The sequence below is a fragment of the Heterodontus francisci genome, chromosome 41 (genome assembly GCF_036365525.1).
Source record: "Heterodontus francisci isolate sHetFra1 chromosome 41, sHetFra1.hap1, whole genome shotgun sequence".
In the NCBI taxonomy this organism is placed as follows: Eukaryota; Metazoa; Chordata; class Chondrichthyes; order Heterodontiformes; family Heterodontidae; genus Heterodontus; species Heterodontus francisci.
The window spans coordinates 31,310,621-31,325,551 of NC_090411.1; the positions used below are offsets into that span (position 1 = coordinate 31,310,621).

At 44.8% G+C, this 14,931-nt stretch overlaps 1 protein-coding gene across 7 annotated transcripts in view; it reads left to right on the forward strand.

The window, feature by feature from the left end:
* The first annotated feature begins 3,695 nt into the window (after positions 1 to 3,695).
* The window catches only part of ppfia3 (PTPRF interacting protein alpha 3), a 105,248-nt gene continuing 94,012 nt past the window's right edge, over positions 3,696 to 14,931 (forward strand). For all 7 annotated transcript variants that reach the window (XM_068019709.1, XM_068019711.1, XM_068019710.1 and 4 more), the window contains exon 1: positions 3,696 to 3,978. The gene's annotated coding sequence lies outside the window, so the exon portion shown is untranslated. The remainder of the gene's footprint in view (positions 3,979 to 14,931) is intronic.

Sequence of the window (14,931 nt, forward strand, 5' to 3'; positions counted from 1 at the left end):
GCCTTGCTTGACCTTCCCAAATGCATCACCTCACACTTCTCCAGGCTGAATTCCATTTGCCACCTTCTGTCTCCAAGACGAGTGAGCTACTCACCGAGCCGCAGTTGATATTAAACGCAAACAGCATTATGCTTGGCTGTGATGCCCTGAATGGTCAGCCAACATTCGCTGGCTAGATGAGGCATTTGCACTAAGTATTGAGGCTGCTGGCATTTGTGGAATTACATCCCAGCAAGAGTCAGGGTCTTCGGATAAGGAGGGGAGAAAATGTAAAAACTAGCATCATCATCTCATCCCACTGCTATCACCTTCTTCGCCTTTAGAAATGATAAAGAAGTTGGACATCACTTACTGAATGATGAGAAGTGGCAGAGGGGAGCAGTTCCTTCATTAACTGCTTGTTCGGCAGTGAGTAGCCCCCTCCCTGCATGAGATAGCGAGACTTGCATTTCTATAGCGCCTTTCATGACTTCATGACATCTCAAGCGCTTTACAGCCAATTTAGTTTTAGTTTAGTTTAGAGATACAGCACTGAAACAGGCCCTTCGGCCCAACGAGTCTGTGCCGACCATCAACCACCCATTTATACTAATCCTACACTAATCTTATATTCCTACCTCATCCCCACCTGTCCCTATATTTCCCTACCACCTACCTATACTAGGGACAATTTATAATGGCCAATTTACCTATCAACCTGCAAGTCTTTGGCATGTGGGAGGAAACCGGAGCACCCGGAGGAAACCCACGCAGACACAGGGAGAACTTGCAAACTCCACACAGGCAGTACCCAGAATTGAACCCGGGTCGCTGGAGCTGTGAGGCTGCGGTGCTAACCACTGTGCCACTGTGCCACCCCAAGTACTTTTGAAACATTGTCACTGTTGCAATGTAGGAAATGTAGCAGTCATTTTTGCGCATAGCAAGCTCCCACAAACAGCAAGGGGTAATGACCAGATTTTTTTGGTTAGCAATGTTGGTTGAGGGGTAAATTATGGTCCAGATACTGGGCAGGATTCCCCTGCCCTTCTTCGAAATAGTGGCATGGAACTTTAATGCCTGAGAGGGCAGGCAGGGCCTTGGTTTAACATTTCACCCAAAAGACGGCATCTCCGACAGTGCAGCACTCCCCCAGTTCTGCACTGAAGTGTCAGTCTAGATTTTGTGCTCAAGTCTCTGGACTCCTGACTCAAAGGCTGCCCACTGAGCCATGGCTAACTCCAATACAGTAAGCATATTGGGTTATTGAAGACAGTGGTGTAGTGGTAATGTCACTGAACCAGTAATCCAGGCAGCTAATGCTGTGGAGACACAGGTTCAAATCCCACCATGGCAGCTGGTGGAATTTAACTTGAATTAATTAATAAAAATCTGGAATTGAAAACTAGTTTCAGTCATGGTGCCATGAAACTATTATCGATTGTCACTAATGTCCTGTAGGGAAGGAAATCTGCTGTCCTTACCTGGTCTGGCCTACATGTGACTCCAGATCCACAGCAATGTGGTTAACTCTTACAAGCCCTCTGAAATGGCCGAGCAAGCCACTCAGCTGTTGAGGGCAATTAGGGATGGGTAACTAATGCTGGCTTTGCCAGCAATGCCCACATCCCATGAAAGAATAAAACACCAATTTTTGATGTGAGGTGGCTGTTCTTATTTTAATATTTGAAAAGACTGGCACCATGCATTGCACTTGTATGTTAACGTATGGAAGCGCTTTACTCTGTGTTGAGTGCCTTGTCAAGACCCCCACCTGTACTATACTGAACTGCAGCTAAGAAGTCATGGGAAAAGTCAAGAGGTAGCACTCAGTGCATGCATGTGCTTCTAGATGCCACTGGGAATGTAGTTTCATAAATAGGCCCAGCGTGTAAGGAAATATGTTGTACCAATCGGGACGCCCCCTGGTGTAGTGCCAACCAAATGGGCACTACACTTTAGGAAGGATATGATGACTTTAGAGAGGGTGCAGAAAAGATTTACGAAGAATGGTTCCAAGAATGAGGAGCTTTAGTTACATGGACAGATTGAAGAGGCTGGGGTTGCTCTCCTGTGGGAAGGAGATGTAGAGAGGAGATTTGATAGAGGTGTTCGAAATCATGAGGGGTCTGGACGGAGTAGCTAGGGAGAAACTGGTCCCATTGGCAAAAGGGTCAAGAACCAGAGGGCACCGACTTAAGGCGATTGACAACAGAACCAATGGCAAAATGAGGAAAAACATTTTTACGCAGCAAGTGGTTAGGACCGGGAATGCACAGCCGGTGTGGTGTAGTGTGGTGGAGGCAGATTCAATCCTGGCTTTTAAAAGAGAACTGGATAAGCACCTGAAGAGAAAATACTTGCAGCACTACGGGGAAAGAGCTGGGGAATGTGACTAGCTAAGTTGCCCTTACAGAGAGCCAGCATGGACACGACAGGCCGAATGGCCTCCTTCTGTGCTGTAACCATTCTATGCTTCTATGTTCTGAGATCTGTGCAATGCGATGAATTGTAATAATGTATACAGGTAAACACTATTTTAATTCTTTGCTTTCAGTGCCCTGCTGTACATGATAATCATGGTAATGACTAAGGCATTAGAGAAAACATTTTTAGAAAACGGTTTTCGGAACAGAGGGGATGATGATTGCAACACAATAAACTAACCAGAATAAACAAAAACAGGGCATCTATAAACAAGATTAAATATGGTCGATTAGTGGGAATAATACATTGCAAACTGCCAGGTGCTTTCACTGTAGGGTGACAGAGCCCTGACCAATCCGAAGATTGGAAAGAGGAAGGAGGAGGGAGTGAAGACAACATGACAGAAGTGATTGTGTTGCAGTGTGTACACCAGGCTGGACCTCCTAAATTAAATTGATGTTACGAGCAATCAGTGCAGCAGAACAATCTTCAAGTGAAGTACAATTTTTTTTAAAAGAAAGCTGCTCGTGCCTGAAACCTGAAATAAAACAGAAAATGCTGCAAAGGCATGGGCAGGTCTGGCAACACCAGAAAAAGAGACGAGGCAGGTTTAAATTTTGGGTAGTGCCCCTTCAGTTAATTATGGCCAAAGCGTTAACTCAATGTATATTCAGATGGCAGAGGAGTTTGTGTTGAATGCTCAAGTATTAATCCCAAGATGTGTTGCAAATAGAATCAGTGCATTTCATATGGGGCGGGGAGGGACCTTTTAATTGAATGGCCCCTGCACAGTAGTCTGAGTTAAAAGTCATTTATTTCTGAATGGGGAATTCAGGCTGGCTGCATGCAAAAGAATACCAATGCTTTTTTAATATAGCTGTGTTTTGCCCCTCCTCACAATACTTTCTAAGCCCTGAATGCATTGTTTGGAGGAGATCTATTTTGCAGAATATCACACAATAGATGGCTTCAGGAATCTGAGTTTTTTCTTTCCCCAGGTTACCGCACCTGGCCCAGCCCTGGAATGACATCACACACTTTAAGCATGACATCATCCCTATTTGGAGCCCCGCCCCCGCTCAACCTTCATTGGCTGGCTGCTGCCCGTTCCCACCCATTCCATAGGTCGGTGCAGATGTCAGTCAGAGCGGTCACCGCCCCCCCGGCCCCCCGCACTCTGCAGTGTTCACTGGTGAACGTGGAGGAGGGGGGGGGGGATAGCTGCGCCGCCGATTGGTCGCCCCGGCTGTCAATCACCGTGATTGACGTCCAGCGGGATCTGCAGCTGATCAGAAATGGCTTCAACTTCGTTCCCTTTGGAGTAAAGGTGGGCGGGAATTGCAGGGACGGATTCTGGGAATCTTGTCTCCCTTTTTTTTCAATGGGAAGTAGTGGATGAGTGAGAGGGCTATTTTTTTGGGAGGGGGGGGAGATTTAATTTCAGTTGCCTGAAATCCTCCCTCCCCTTTAAGGTTAAAGGAGTTGGGGGGGGAGGAATGCAGGGATAAAGTGGAAAAAAAGGGGGAAAACTGGGAACAGGAGAGGGCGAGAAGCTGGAATCCTCTCGCAGCTGTGAGTATATCTAAATGCATGCAATTGAAAATGTGGTTTGATGAAAGGGTGTTTTTAAAAAAAAAACATGGTTCAATGCTAAATCATTGCAAAGCATCATCTGCTGTGTTTGGGTTGGCTTGGGGAGGGTGTGAGTGATGCTTCCAGGCTGTGATTTCTGCATTGTGCCCATCATAATCACCATTTCATTTTTTTCCTCTCTTTTTTTTTTAAACGTGCAGGAAAGTATGACCACTTGCTGAAAGGTTGGAATCTGTTTCGTATGTATATATGTATGTGTTCTGTTTTATGTTGTAATCTCCCTCCCCGCCCCCCCCCCCCCCCCAATCCCATTCCCTACTCCCTAACATTCTGCTAAGGGAGATGTTGCCGACCCCTGATTTAGAATGAAGGGAGAGTACAGTGATTTGTAGCAGTGGAGACGGTCTGCCTGCCTTTTATTTTTTGGAAGGGGAGGGTGAGAGAGAGCATTTCTGTATATTACATCCACTTTACATTCGATCAAACCCATCTGGAGCCAGATACAATCTATCCATCTGTACAGGTATCCTTTTGCAAATGCAAATAGTTTCATGTTAGAAATAACAAGAATCTGTGGGGTGCGGGCGATCAGACTATGTTGCAATGATTTTTAAAAAAAACACACCCTGTGTTTTTCAACTGGATCCCTGTCATGTCAAGAATGGACTGGGTTTCAGGTTCCTGTGCATCCAAAAAATCTAGTCTAAAAAGAGATGCTCCGTTTCAGTGATTAGTTAAAGAAAGGGACGATTTTATATATTCTTTTTCCTGCCTTCTGCATTTAATTGTACAGCCTTGTAAAAACGTGATGCTTTTTCAATACCTGCATTTTGCTGCGCCGCCTTAGTTGCGAACACCTCCTGCCACAGTGATTTATATCTATATATCATTGACTTGCTTCCATTACTGGTTGGTGACCAAGTCCCGACCATTCCCTTTTCAAAATGCAGTGTTTATATATTTTTTTAAATCAGCAAATTCTTTGCCACTTCAGAATGCACGGATTTGAATTCATGTGGCTATCTCCAGCGAGCTTGTCTCGAGGATTATTGCTGCTAGTCGCGATTTGTAGGTGAGCAATTTATTATCAGCAACTACATAGCACACATAATTCCCTTTAACGCGCTAGGTTTGTCATAAGTATATTGTGTTCCACTGGTATTTTGAATGGCCTCTCTGCAGTGATTAACTCGGAAGATGTGTTGGGCTGTAGACCATATGATGGATGCATTTGAGAAACAGTTAGGAGTCCTGTAGATGCATTTTATAAGGTGACTGGTGTCAGTATTCAGTCTCCTCTCATATAGTCTGTGTCTGTAGGCGAACCAATACATAATTGATCCATGTGTATGTGCACACAGTGTACTGGGCACAGTGATACTCAGGACGTGGGATTGGCATTAAATACACAATGATTGGATGCTGCTTCATCAGTGTGTTTTTTAAAAAAAAATTGACAAATAGAGATAATTGAATTTTGAGGTTTATGAAGTGATTCGTCATACCAATGGTTAGTTAATTATTTTAGCAATTGAGGGTTTTTTTTTTAAAAAGAGGAAAATCGTTTCCCAAGATGCTGATGGGGGTTAGATGAAGAGGAGTGGGAGGAGGCTCTTTTCAAGCATAAATGCTGGCATAGACTATTTGGGCTGAATGACCTGTTTCTTGTGCTGTGCGTTATTCTATGTGGTACTTCCTGGCGTTCCTCGCTGGATGAATAGGATGGTGTAGCTCGCAGACATACTCTTGGATGCTGTCACCAGTCGGTCTGCCTAGAGATGGGCTTGACTGGTGAATGAAGAGACTGCTCCCTGACCTCTTGCTTACCTCTCGGAACTTCCCCCTTTTCCCCCTTCCAATGGGACAATGCAGCTTCCTTTGCAGGGAAATGTCTAGGATTTGAACTCTAATCTCCAAGTTATGAGCTAATGGCTCCCCCTTTCAGCTCATTTAATGATTAATTCATTAATTTTGAATGAAAGAATTAATAAATGTGTAGTTAGTGTTTTTCAGGTTGTGTTGCAGTGAACATAGCTCACAGTGAAGTAGATGGCAAGAGGATTGGGTTGACGTGTCAGAGGCTACAGGTACGAGAGTAGCTTCTACTGGGTGAATGAGATTGTGTCTGAGAACTGTCCAAAAACCAAGTACACACTGAGTGAGCTTTAGTTTTGTTAACACGCAATCTAGATGAACAATGGCAGTTTGTTCGGTGCACTGTTAACCTGCTATTGTGCAGTGCTCTAATTGTGTTTGTCTGCAGGAAGCTAAGGTGTCCCTGAATTCTGTGAAACAAATTGTGTTTAGGATAAAATAATTTTGTCAGCAATTCATTACTGCCGGATCACCCTCGGGGCAATCTACATCAACTCTTAATATTCAACAAAACAAGTTTTGATGGAAATGATCCTGATGTGGTAAAAGGAGGATGCCAGATGGTGCCAGTAGAATTGTCAGAACTGTCATTGGGATTTTGGGAAAGCGCAAAAGTCAAGGTATAATTATTTTATTCCCCACTGGGTCTTTAATGAAGACCAACAATCACTTGCATTTGTACAGTGCCTTTAACATAGTGAAACATCACAGGATTCTGGAGCAGTTTGCTATATTAACACAGGGACTACACTTCAAAAGTACTTTATTGGCTTTAAAGTGCTTTGGGATGGCCTGAGGTAATGAAGTGTTCTGTATAAATGCTAGTTTGTTCTCTCTTGGACTAAGGCAGGTGGGCCGAAGATGTCATCCAGGAGGTGTGGATTTTAAACCAGCTTTCGAAGATGGGTAGAGATGTATCGAGACTGAGGCTGTCGGGGAGAGTGTTGGGGCAGGATGGCTGAAGGGTTTGCCATCGTCATAAAGCGGAGGAGTGAAGGGGAATTGAACAAAGCACCAGAATCTGGAAGAGTTTAGGATGTAGGGTTGTAGTGGAGGCTGTAGAGAAATTTGAAGTTGATGGGAAGAGGGCCAGAGTGACATGGCCGAGGTAGTGGAGGATAGAATGTCACATTTTCATATAATTATCTTAGTTGAACTGTGAGAGAACACCGAGTGACAGTTATAGGTTTTATTTATTTAGAGATACAGCTTGGAATTTGTGCTTTTGATGATCTGTACTGTGTGTTCTCGGTCATGGTTACTCAGCCTGAGAGCGAGAGGGCACCCATGTGCACTCTCGCACCTCTTCGCATTTAATATTGGTGAAGGGAAGGGTACAGCACGCAAATGCCCTTCAGAGGAGGAGGAGGCCTTGTTTGTGGGGAGCTGGAAACCACCAGGAGAAAGAGTGGAGCAGAGAGGGTTTGAGAGGGACACAACCCAATCCAGCTCCTGCTAAATGGTGATTTAATTTGCTGCCATTGACGGGCAAATAGAAAGGAGCAGATAGGCTTCTAACAATATTACTGTTTGCATAATGGGTCCATATAAGATGGTTTGAAGTATTTCTTTGGCGCATGATCAGACATGAGTGGAAGTGTCAGCTCAGTATTTGGCGTGTTCATTACTCTGATAGACAGTATGAGCCACCTTACCCTCTGTCTCTCCTTGTGGTTGCTTCCTGCACAATCACGCCAAACAGCCTCTGTGTACAAATGAATGAGGAAGTATATCCTTACACAGCACTTGTTTCTTTAAAACCTTCCCCCACCCCCAACACGCACCATTCTCTGAGCCAAGAGGTCCTCTTCATGTCACTCGTCACTAATGGTACCACAGGAAAGATTCCCTTCCAACTGATTTTATTTTCCCTTTCCATCCTTGGTGGTTGTTGTTTTATTCTTAAGTTTGTTTATTGTTTTATGTATATTTATTGGTGTTTTTTTTTAATAGTCACCAGGGTGAAAAATGGCAAATTTTGTGGATGGAAAACTTTTTTTTTAGCACTTTTGTTAGTATCTAGGTTTAATAGGACAGTTACAACACTGGGTTAGATACAGAGTAAAGCTCCCTCTACACTGTCCCCATCAAACACTCCCAGGACAGGTACAGCACGGGGTTAGATACAGTGTAAAGCTCCCTCTACACTGTCCCCATCAAACACTCCCAGGACAGGTACAGCACGGGGTTAGATACAGAGTAAAGCTCCCTCTACACTGTCCCCATCAAACACTCCCAGGACAGGTACAGCACGGGGTTAGATACAGAGTAAAGCTCCCTCTACACTGTCCCCATCAAACACTCCCAGGACAGGTACAGCACGGGGTTAGATACAGAGTAAAGCTCCCTCTACACTGTCCCCATCAAACACTCCCAGGACAGGTACAACATGGCGTTAGATACAGAGTAAAGCTCCCTCTACACTGTCCCCATCAAACACTCCCAGGACAGGTACAACATGGCGTTAGATACAGAGTAAAGCTCCCTCTGCGCAGCATCATCAATATTAGGTAATTATTCTAATATCAGGAGTGCCAGTAGGTCCAGTAAAGATTGGGAAGGTAGTGGTTTATGGAAATCTGATAGTCATGTTGATGGAGCACAATGTCTGCAGCTGCCCGGACATAATTTCTGCACTACACTCCATTACTGCCTGCTGTATCTTGTTCACCTATTTAGATTTTGAACAAAATAAACCTTGCATTTATATAGCACCTTTCACAACCACCAGACATCTTGAAGCACTTTACAGCTGATGCAGTACTTCTGAGATGCAGTCACTGTTGTAATGTAGGAAGCATGGCAGCCAATTTGTGCACAGCAAGCTCCCATAAATAACAACGTGGTAATGACCCGATTAAATTTTTTTTATTGTGATGTAGATTGAGGGATAAGTATTGACCAGGACACTAAGGAGAACTCCCCTGCTCTTCGAAATAATGCCATGGGACCGTTTCCATCCAACTGAGAGGGCAGAAGGGGCCATGGTGTAATGATTCAACTGAAAGATGGCGCTTCTGACAGTGCAGCACTCCCTCAGTATTGCGCTGAAGTGTCAGCCTGGAGTGGGACTTGAACTCACAACCTTGTGACACAGAAGTGAGAGTGCTACCAACTGAGACACAGGTGACACAAGTGCATCACTTTCCACCATCCATAATTATCAATTATCACCTATTTTAGAGGATCTTTCTTTACTCCAATTGAATGCAGTAAGACACAGCATGTGTGCAAGTGTCTGTAAAATGACAATAGAAAAAGCAGTCGTTCGCTCTGAGTGAGTGGAAGTAGAGTCAGTAGTTAGATTGGAACAGCAATGAATTTGCAGTTTGTAGTTTCAGTGAATGTCTAGGTGAGTACTGGCCAATTCCATGCTTTCTCCCACATCCACCACCTAGCCCCCCACTCCCCACCTAAGAAGCTAGAAATATAAAGTATTGGTGAGAGAAGAGAGACAATAGTACTCGGGGCCACACTATCAGGATAAGGGATCAACCATTTTATTTTATTCGTTTGTGGGATGTGGGCATCATTGGCTAGGCCAGCATTTATTGCCCATCCCTAATTGCCCTTAAACTGAGTGGCTTACTAGGCCATTTCAGAGGCATTTTAAGAGTCAACATTGCTGTGGGTCTGGAGTCACATGTAGGCCAGACCAATCTTTGGAGGCAGATTTCCTTCCTTAAGAGACATTAGTGAACCAGATGGGTTTTTACAACAATCGACAATGGTTTCATGGTCACCATTAGACTAGCTCTTTAATTCCCAGGTTAATTGAATTCAAATTTCACCATTTGCCTTGGTGGGATTCGAACCCATGTCCCCAGATCACTAACCTGGTCTCTGGGTTACTAGTCAAGGGATGTGGGGTTGGGTGGTAAAGTGGAGTTGAGACAGATCAGCCATGATCGAGGGACTGTATGGTCTACTCTGGCTCCTGTTTCTTATGTTCTCAATGTATAATGGTTCCACACGGTGACACCGAGCGCCCTCAAGCCAAATATGTAAGTGGCTGGAGAATGGGAGAGACACTTCAATGGGAATGAATGGAGTTCAGTTACGGAGCTAATCCAGTGTTTAAGAATGTGTTCATTTTTATTATCACATCGCCTCAAACTCCCAGCAAAGGGTAAATGTAGCTGATTTTTTTTTTCCGACTAGATCACACAGAATGACTAACTTGCTTCCAGATACATAGAGATTAACTGAGAGAAACACCATTTTGTCACAATCATTCCACACCCATTGGCACTTTTTAAAAATCTTGTGAACAAAGATTGTCGGAGGCTGAGAACGGACAAAACATCCGCTCCCACCTCCCTCCCCAAGTTAGTTTTTATACATTTTCCCCCCTCTTTTTTTTCTTTATAGGGACTGCTAGCATCCTTGCCCTGCCTCATTGATCAGTTTTCCTCTCCTGTTTGGGTTGGTACCTTTGTTCCCAGTGCCACAGTTTGTTTGCTGTTGTCTCAATTGGTCAGTGACGCTTCTCCCTCTGTGGAGACTGTTACCTTGTTGTGCCCTTGTCTCTGCATCTCCATGCTTAGCTTGGGGCTACTTGGCTGACACTTCAGTTAGAATCTTTTTTTTTGAAGTTGCTTTTTAGGTGTTTTCTTGTGTATTCCGGTTTTATATTTTTGCCCCATCCTTATTTCCCCTTTTCTCATCCCATAAAGCGAATTTTCAAAAGGAGTTTGGAATGGCATAGGCTGCAAACAAACAGGCACGCAGCACGTAACCTGGTGTTGCAGAATGAAGCATTTGAGTGCAGGAAAAACAGATGGTGTCTTATGAAGTGGCAGTTCTTCAAGGTTGAATGCTGGTATATCTCGCATCAGTGTGTGGGGTTGTGTGTGTGGGTTGTGGCATGTTGTGTGTGTGTGTTTGTATGAGACTTGTGGTCTGTGTGTTGAGTGTGCTGCGTGGTGTGTGTGGTTTGTGTGTCGTGCGTGGCTCACTAATGTCATATGTCATTATATAATCCATCTGAGTGAAAAAGCTTAACCAGAGGCCTTTGAAAATATTAATTATCACAGAGTTACTTGTGCACCTGCAGGGCTTGTGAGGTGGGAGTTTCCTGTGAAAAGCTTCAGAGGCTGCACAGCAATCTACTTCTCCCTCACTGCACTGTCCTCTTGCAGTCTGGGCTGGAGTATCTTGGGCAGCACAGTGGCGCAGTGGTTAGCACCGCAGCCTCACAGCTCCAGCGACCTGGGTTCGATTCTGGGTACTGCCTGTGCGGAATTTGCAAGTTCTCCCTGTGTCTGCGTGGGTTTCCTCCGGGTGCTCCGGTTTCCTCCCACATGCCAAAGACTTGCAGGTTGATAGGTAAATTGGCCATTATAAATTGTCCCTAGTATAGGTAGGTGGTAGGAGAATTGAGGGAAGGTGGGGATGTGAGAGGGTATTGGGATTAATGTAGGATTAGTAAAAATGGGTGGTTGATGGTCGGTGGGCCGAAGGGCCTGTTTCAGTGCTGTATCGCTAAATAAATAAATAAAATAAACTGCGTAGTAAAGTCAAAAACTACAGAGAATTGGAGCAGTGTCACTTGTGGTCAATACTTGTGACTCTGAATAAGCCCTGTGTGTTGTCCCTTTTATCTTTATTTCCTTCTGGCAGTGTATTTTAGTGGGAAGAATAAGGAGACTGCATATTTGGTGGGAAAATGAATCTAAAGGGCGTAGAGGAGTAAAAGGATCTAGGGGAACAGATGGGGAGAAAGAGTACAAAAGTAGTGAAGGCTTGCTACAACTGTACGGGGCATTGGTGGGACCAAACCTACAGGAATGCCTACAGTTTTGGTCTCCTTAAGGGATATATTTGCTATTGTTTCAGTTGGTCAATGACACTTCTTCCTCTGCTGAGACTGTTACCTTACTGTGCCCTTGTCTCGGCACCTCCATGCTTAGCTTGGGGCTTCTGGGAAGCAGATCGGAGAAGGTTCACTCGACTGATCCCTGGGATGAAGAGGTTGAGCAGGTTGGGCCTATACTTAGTGGAGTTTAGAAGAATGACCAGCAATCTTATTGAAACATATAAGATTCTGAGGGGGGGATACAGGGTAGATACTAAGAGGATGTTTCCCCTTATGGGGGAATCTAGAACTCGGGGGCACAGTTTCAAAATTAGGGGTCTCCCTTTTAAGATGGAGATGAGGAGGAATTTCTTTTGTCAGAGGGCTGTTAATCTTTGGAATTCTCTTTCCCCCCTGCCCCCCCCCCCCACAGTGAGCAGTGGAGGCTGCGTCATTGAATATATATAAGGCTGAGTTAGACAGATTTTTGATCTACAAGGAAACCAAGTGTTATGGGGGGCTGGCAGGAAAGTGGAGTTAAGGCCACAATCAGATCAGCCATGATCTTATTGAATGGCAGAACAGGCTCGAGGGGCCGAATGGCCTACTCCTCGTGTTCTTATGAGGCACATGAGGAGGTGCAGAAAGATGTACAAGGATGATAGGTTATATCTATATTGAGAGACTGAATGACCTGAGGCTCTTTTCTCCAGAAAAGAGAGGGCTGAGGGGTGAGTTGATACAGCTCTTTAAAATCATCAAGATTTTTATAAGGTAGGCGTAAAGAAAATGTTCCACTTGTCAGGAGTCATAAATATAAGCTAGTTGTTAACAAATCCAGTAGGGAATTCATCAACAACAACAACTTATATTTATATAGCACCTTTAACCTAATAAAACATCCCAAGGCACTTCGTAGGAGAAGCTTCTTTATCCGGTGAGTGGTGAGAATGTGGGAATCACTATCACAAGATGTGGTTGAGGTGGAGTGCAGATGCATTTAAGGGGCAGCTAGCTAAGCGCATGTTTGATAAAGGAATAGAAGGATATGCAGATGGGGTGGGAGGAGGCTCGTGTGGAACATAGACACTGGCACTTGCACCAAATGGGCAGTTTCTGTGCTGTAATTTCTGTCTTTAGTTGTGTCCCATCCTGCTGAATGGAAAAGTCAGTGGCACAGCTAGTTTGGGGGATTTGAGTGGTTCAGCCATGCAGTCCAGGAGTGTCCCAGTCTCGCTTCTAGCCCTGGACTGCTTTGGCTCATCTCCAACTGGTTGCCCCAAACTTCTGGAATCTCCTCGGAGTAAAAACTGAACCTCCCAGACACTCCTGCGAGTAACTGGTCAGGATAACAATAGGGCAATGTTTCCTTCTCCAGTTTTGCTCCGACAGGACCGACAAAATGACAGGACCATAATACTGGAGTCACGTGTAGGCCAGACCAGTTAAGGTTGCCGTTGGCTATCAAAGGTAAGAGGAAATGCTTACTAAAATTGCAGATGCAACGATTATTCCAGCTGAGCAGTTATAATGCTTCCTGTTATGTAAAGTGTGATAATAAGATAACTGTGTCTAGAATCGGAAGCTGGTACATTGTGAAACCTGTCCCAGAGGAACTCGAGCTGAGGGTTTTTAAAATCATCTCTCTCCTTCCTCCCCCCCACACCTCATTTATCACTCTCCTCTTCCAGTGTCAGCTTGCCTTAGTGGCTCTCGCCTGAGTGTGAAAATTGTGGGTTCAAGTCCCACTCCAGGGATTTGAGCACGTAATCTAGGCCGACATGTCAGTGCAGTACTGAGCGGGTGCTGCACGGTCAGAGGTGTAGCCATTCCATTGAGATATTAAACTAAGGCTCCATCTGCCTGTTCAGATGGATTTAAAAGATCCCATGGGACTTTTGCAAAGAAGAACAGGGCATTTCCCCCGCAGTGTCCTGACCAATATTTATCCCCCAGCCAATATCGCTCCAAAAAAAAAACAGATAAACTGGTTGTTCATCTCATTGCTGTTTGTGGGATCTTGCTGTGCGCAAATTGGCTGCCGTGCTTCCAAATTCGGAAGTAAAGCATTTTGTGGCATCCTGTGGATATGAAGGTACATTATAGATGCAAGTTCTTACTTATTTCTCCTGAGTTTGGTTGAGTGCCAGTGGCCTATTTGACTGCTGAGGGCATCGCAGCTGAGCCTTGTCCTGGTCTCGCTTGTTATCCACACTTTCCAGAATGGGTGACTGGAAGGAGCGGGAACCCTGGCTAATTATCCCCCCTCCTCCCTTTCCTCCTCTTCACTGGCCCAGGGCTGCTGATGTCAATTGTAGCACAGCAATTGTTGATTTAAAAACAAGAACAAGCTTGCATTTGTGTAGTGCCTTTCGGCACCTCCCAATGAAGTATTTTTTTTTTGAAGTGTAGTCACTGTTGCAATGTAGAAAAGGTGGCAGCCATTTTACATACTGGCAGATCCCAGAAGTAACGATGTGATAATGACCAGATGTCGTTTTTTCGGCATTGGCTGAGGGATCAATATTGATTGAGGATACTGGGGAGCAGTTTCCTGCTCCTGTTCGAAATAGTGGCCATGGGACCTTTTACATCCACCCGAGAGGACAGACAGGGCCTTGGTTTTAAAGCCTGGCTTGGGTATAAAATTAAAACCCAACCCGACCCGACCCAGGCCTGAATCCTTTAAATTTTTTTTCGCGCTCGACATGACCCATGAATATTGTTCATCCATTCTAGCAGCAGGCTATTCCTGCAGATGGAGTTGTAGGGAATCATGAGTAAGCCTGATCCTGTGACCTCCCAGAAGCAGTGTCCTGTCCAGCCCGACCCGACCCGAGCCGAGCCCGAATGCTGGAATCGGAATATAGACCAGACCCGACCCGAACCCAACCCAACGTATGTAGTCGGGTCTTGTCGGGTTCGGGTCGGGTAACCAAGCTTTACTTGGTTTAACATCTCATCTGAAAGATGGCGCCTCCGACAATGCAGCACTCCATCAGTATCCTGTAATTGTATTCCTTCATTCTCCTCGTTGCTTGTTTCATCTGCAATGTTCTGGGTGGGGGGTGGGAACAGCTATTGGAATGATAAAATAACGTGCGGGTTTGTGTGACTAGCAGGAATATCTGCCTCATGCTGCTTGATGATGAGAGGCTTTTTAAAAAAAAAAATGTTTTGAAGGACTCATTTGAATTGTGGAAATTGATTCATTGGAAGCCTGAAGAAACGCTGGACTTTGTTTTTTTCACTGGGATCTT